This window comes from Amia ocellicauda, chromosome 2, assembly GCF_036373705.1.
Source record: "Amia ocellicauda isolate fAmiCal2 chromosome 2, fAmiCal2.hap1, whole genome shotgun sequence".
In the NCBI taxonomy this organism is placed as follows: Eukaryota; Metazoa; Chordata; class Actinopteri; order Amiiformes; family Amiidae; genus Amia; species Amia ocellicauda.
In genome coordinates, this window is record NC_089851.1 from 52272812 (window position 1) to 52277811 (window position 5000).

Sequence of the window (5000 nt, forward strand, 5' to 3'; positions counted from 1 at the left end):
GAACACTTCGGTGACTACAAAGTGGGGCCAAGTGGGCTCGTCCTGGAGTTGAACCCAGGGCCTCTCACACCCTCAGCAAGAATCATACCCATAGACCAACGAGCCAAGTTAACGGAGGGTGTCGCAGTTTCTGCTGGGCAAGCGCGTAACTGCTTTGGGGCAGACCGGGAGACCTACGCACACTGACTGATAGCATGGACTGTAGCGCTGAAGTGTCTTTCCAGAACGGTAACCGTATCCCCAGTGAGACAGCACTGAGAGCATGGTTCAGCAGGCCCGCAAACAACTGAAAAGAATGCCTCTCCTTTGGTGCAGCTCAGGAGTACACGTTCAGCAAAGGTCTCCATAACAAGCCGGCAAACCACATTTCGTCCTCCTCCTCCTCAACAACACACTACATGTCCTCCTCCTCCTCAACAACAACAACGAACTTGTAAAATACACATTTTCTTTAAAGAAAACAAAACACACAGATGACAGTCTGATTTCCCATCAGCTACACAGCCAACAGTATCTGAGGTTGAAAGACCTCCCTGGTGCAGAGGAGCCCAGAAGCCAAGCATCGAGAGAGAACAAACGAATGCTTCAGAGAATGCAAAGCAGGGCCAAGCGGGCTCGTCCGGGAGTTGAACCCGGGACCTCTCGCACCCTAAGCGAGAATCATACCCCTAGACCAACGAGCCAAGTTAACGGAGGGTGTCGCAGTTTCTGCTGGGCAAGCGCGTAACTGCTTTGGGGCAGACCGGGAGACCTACGCTCACTGACTGATAGCATGGACTGTAGTGCTGAAGTGTCTTTCCAGAACGGTAACCGTATCCCCAGTGAGACAGCACTGAGAGCATGGTTCAGCAGGCCCGCAAACAACTGAAAAGAATGCCTCTCCTTTGGTGCAGCTCAGGAGTACACGTTCAGCAAAGGTCTCCATAACAAGCCGGCAAACCACATTTCGTCCTCCTCCTCCTCAACAACACACTACATGTCCTCCTCCTCCTCCTCAACAACAACAACAACAACAACGAACTTGTAAAAAACACATTTTCTTTAAAGAAAACAAAACACACAGATGACAGTCTGATTTCCCATCAGCTATACAGCCAACAGTATCTGAGGTCGATAGCCCTCCCTTGTGCAGAGGAGCCCAGAAGCCAGCCTTCAAGAGCAAACGAACGAACACTTCGGTGACTACAAATTGGGGCCAAGTGGGCTCGTCCTGGAGTTGAACCCAGGGCCTCTCACACCCTCAGCGAGAATCATACCCCTAGACCAACGAGCCAAGTTAATGGAGGGTGTCGCAGTTTCTGCTGGGCAAGCGCGTAACTGCTTTGGGGCAGACCGGGAGACCTACGCACACTGACTGATAGCATGGACTGTAGCGCTGAAGTGTCTTTCCAGAACGGTAACCGTATCCCCAGTGAGACAGCACTGAGAGCATGGTTCAGCAGGCCCGCAAACAACTGAAAAGAATGCCTCTCCTTTGGTGCAGCTCAGGAGTACACGTTCAGCAAAGGTCTCCATAACAAGCCGGCAAACCACATTTCGTCCTCCTCCTCCTCAACAACACACTACATGTCCTCCTCCTCAACAACAACAACGAACTTGTAAAATACACATTTTCTTTAAAGAAAACAAAACACACAGATGACAGTCTGATTTCCCATCAGCTACACAGCCAACAGTATCTGAGGTTGAAAGACCTCCCTGGTGCAGAGGAGCCCAGAAGCCAAGCATCGAGAGAGAACAAACGAATGCTTCAGAGAATGCAAAGCGGGGCCAAGCGGGCTCGTCCGGGAGTTGAACCCGGGACCTCTCGCACCCTAAGCGAGAATCATACCCCTAGACCAACGAGCCAAGTTAACAGAGGGTGTCGCAGTTTCTGCTGGGCAAGCGCGTAACTGCTTTGGGGCAGACCGGGAGACCTACGCTCACTGACTGATAGCATGGACTGTAGCGCTGAAGTGTCTTTCCAGAACGGTAACCGTATCCCCAGTGAGACAGCACTGAGAGCATGGTTCAGCAGGCCCGCAAACAACTGAAAAGAATGCCTCTCCTTTGGTGCAGCTCAGGAGTACACGTTCAGCAAAGGTCTCCATAACAAGCCGGCAAACCACATTTCGTCCTCCTCCTCCTCAACAACACACTACATGTCCTCCTCCTCCTCCTCAACAACAACAACAACAACAACGAACTTGTAAAAAACACATTTTCTTTAAAGAAAACAAAACACACAGATGACAGTCTGATTTCCCATCAGCTATACAGCCAACAGTATCTGAGGTCGATAGCCCTCCCTTGTGCAGAGGAGCCCAGAAGCCAGCCTTCAAGAGCAAACGAACGAACACTTCGGTGACTACAAATTGGGGCCAAGTGGGCTCGTCCTGGAGTTGAACCCAGGGCCTCTCACACCCTCAGCGAGAATCATACCCCTAGACCAACGAGCCAAGTTAATGGAGGGTGTCGCAGTTTCTGCTGGGCAAGCGCGTAACTGCTTTGGGGCAGACCGGGAGACCTACGCACACTGACTGATAGCATGGACTGTAGCGCTGAAGTGTCTTTCCAGAACGGTAACCGTATCCCCAGTGAGACAGCACTGAGAGCATGGTTCAGCAGGCCCGCAAACAACTGAAAAGAATGCCTCTCCTTTGGTGCAGCTCAGGAGTACACGTTCAGCAAAGGTCTCCATAACAAGCCGGCAAACCACATTTCGTCCTCCTCCTCCTCAACAACACACTACATGTCCTCCTCCTCAACAACAACAACGAACTTGTAAAATACACATTTTCTTTAAAGAAAACAAAACACACAGATGACAGTCTGATTTCCCATCAGCTACACAGCCAACAGTATCTGAGGTTGAAAGACCTCCCTGGTGCAGAGGAGCCCAGAAGCCAAGCATCGAGAGAGAACAAACGAATGCTTCAGAGAATGCAAAGCGGGGCCAAGCGGGCTCGTCCGGGAGTTGAACCCGGGACCTCTCGCACCCTAAGCGAGAATCATACCCCTAGACCAACGAGCCAAGTTAACAGAGGGTGTCGCAGTTTCTGCTGGGCAAGCGCGTAACTGCTTTGGGGCAGACCGGGAGACCTACGCTCACTGACTGATAGCATGGACTGTAGCGCTGAAGTGTCTTTCCAGAACGGTAACCGTATCCCCAGTGAGACAGCACTGAGAGCATGGTTCAGCAGGCCCGCAAACAACTGAAAAGAATGCCTCTCCTTTGGTGCAGCTCAGGAGTACACGTTCAGCAAAGGTCTCCATAACAAGCCGGCAAACCACATTTCGTCCTCCTCCTCCTCAACAACACACTACATGTCCTCCTCCTCCTCCTCAACAACAACAACAACAACAACGAACTTGTAAAAAACACATTTTCTTTAAAGAAAACAAAACACACAGATGACAGTCTGATTTCCCATCAGCTATACAGCCAACAGTATCTGAGCTCGATAGCCCTCCCTTGTGCAGAGGAGCCCAGAAGCCAGCCTTCAAGAGCAAACGAACGAACACTTCGGTGACTACAAAGTGGAGCCAAGTGGGCTCGTCCTGGAGTTGAACCCAGGGCCTCTCACACCCTCAGCAAGAATCATACCCCTAGACCAACGAGCCAAGTTAACAGAGGGTGTCGCAGTTTCTGCTGGGCAAGCGCGTAACTGCTTTGGGGCAGACCGGGAGACCTACGCTCACTGACTGATAGCATGGACTGTAGCGCTGAAGTGTCTTTCCAGAACGGTAACCGTATCCCCAGTGAGACAGCACTGAGAGCATGGTTCAGCAGGCCCGCAAACAACTGAAAAGAATGCCTCTCCTTTGGTGCAGCTCAGGAGTACACGTTCAGCAAAGGTCTCCATAACAAGCCGGCAAACCACATTTCGTCCTCCTCCTCCTCAACAACACACTACATGTCCTCCTCCTCCTCCTCAACAACAACAACAACAACAACGAACTTGTAAAAAACACATTTTCTTTAAAGAAAACAAAACACACAGATGACAGTCTGATTTCCCATCAGCTATACAGCCAACAGTATCTGAGGTCGATAGCCCTCCCTTGTGCAGAGGAGCCCAGAAGCCAGCCTTCAAGAGCAAACGAACGAACACTTCGGTGACTACAAAGTGGAGCCAAGTGGGCTCGTCCTGGAGTTGAACCCAGGGCCTCTCACACCCTCAGCAAGAATCATACCCCTAGACCAACGAGCCAAGTTAACGGAGGGTGTCGCAGTTTCTGCTGGGCAAGCGCGTAACTGCTTTGGGGCAGACCGGGAGACCTACGCACACTGACTGATAGCATGGACTGTAGCGCTGAAGTGTCTTTCCAGAACGGTAACCGTATCCCCAGTGAGACAGCACTGAGAGCATGGTTCAGCAGGCCCGCAAACAACTGAAAAGAATGCCTCTCCTTTGGTGCAGCTCAGGAGTACACGTTCAGCAAAGGTCTCCATAACAAGCCGGCAAACCACATTTCGTCCTCCTCCTCCTCAACAACACACTACATGTCCTCCTCCTCCTCAACAACAACAACGAACTTGTAAAATACACATTTTCTTTAAAGAAAACAAAACACACAGATGACAGTCTGATTTCCCATCAGCTACACATCCAACAGTATCTGAGGTTGAAAGACCTCCCTGGTGCAGAGGAGCCCAGAAGCCAAGCATCGAGAGAGAACAAACGAATGCTTCAGAGAATGCAAAGCGGGGCCAAGCGGGCTCGTCCGGGAGTTGAACCCGGGACCTCTCGCACCCTAAGCGAGAATCATACCCCTAGACCAACGAGCCAAGTTAACGGAGGGTGTCGCAGTTTCTGCTGGGCAAGCGCGTAACTGCTTTGGGGCAGACCGGGAGACCTACGCTCACTGACTGATAGCATGGACTGTAGCGCTGAAGTGTCTTTCCAGAACGGTAACCGTATCCCCAGTGAGACAGCACTGAGAGCATGGTTCAGCAGGCCCGCAAACAACTGAAAAGAATGCCTCTCCTTTGGTGCAGCTCAGGAGTACACGTTCAG

The 5000-nt window shown here is 51.3% G+C and overlaps 4 non-coding genes across 4 annotated transcripts; all 4 read right to left on the reverse strand.

Annotated features, from left to right (window-relative positions):
- Positions 1–611: 611 nt before the first annotated feature.
- On the reverse strand, positions 612–683 carry trnap-agg (transfer RNA proline (anticodon AGG)). Its single transcript has one exon. It is a non-coding gene; the product is annotated as a tRNA-Pro (tRNA).
- Positions 684–1776: 1093 nt separating this feature from the next.
- Positions 1777–1848, reverse strand: trnap-agg (transfer RNA proline (anticodon AGG)). The gene has a single exon. It is a non-coding gene; the product is annotated as a tRNA-Pro (tRNA).
- Positions 1849–2941: 1093 nt separating this feature from the next.
- On the reverse strand, positions 2942–3013 carry trnap-agg (transfer RNA proline (anticodon AGG)). The gene has a single exon. It is a non-coding gene; the product is annotated as a tRNA-Pro (tRNA).
- A 1686-nt stretch (positions 3014–4699) lies between these two features.
- trnap-agg (transfer RNA proline (anticodon AGG)) lies at positions 4700–4771 on the reverse strand. The gene has a single exon. It is a non-coding gene; the product is annotated as a tRNA-Pro (tRNA).
- Positions 4772–5000: the final 229 nt, after the last annotated feature.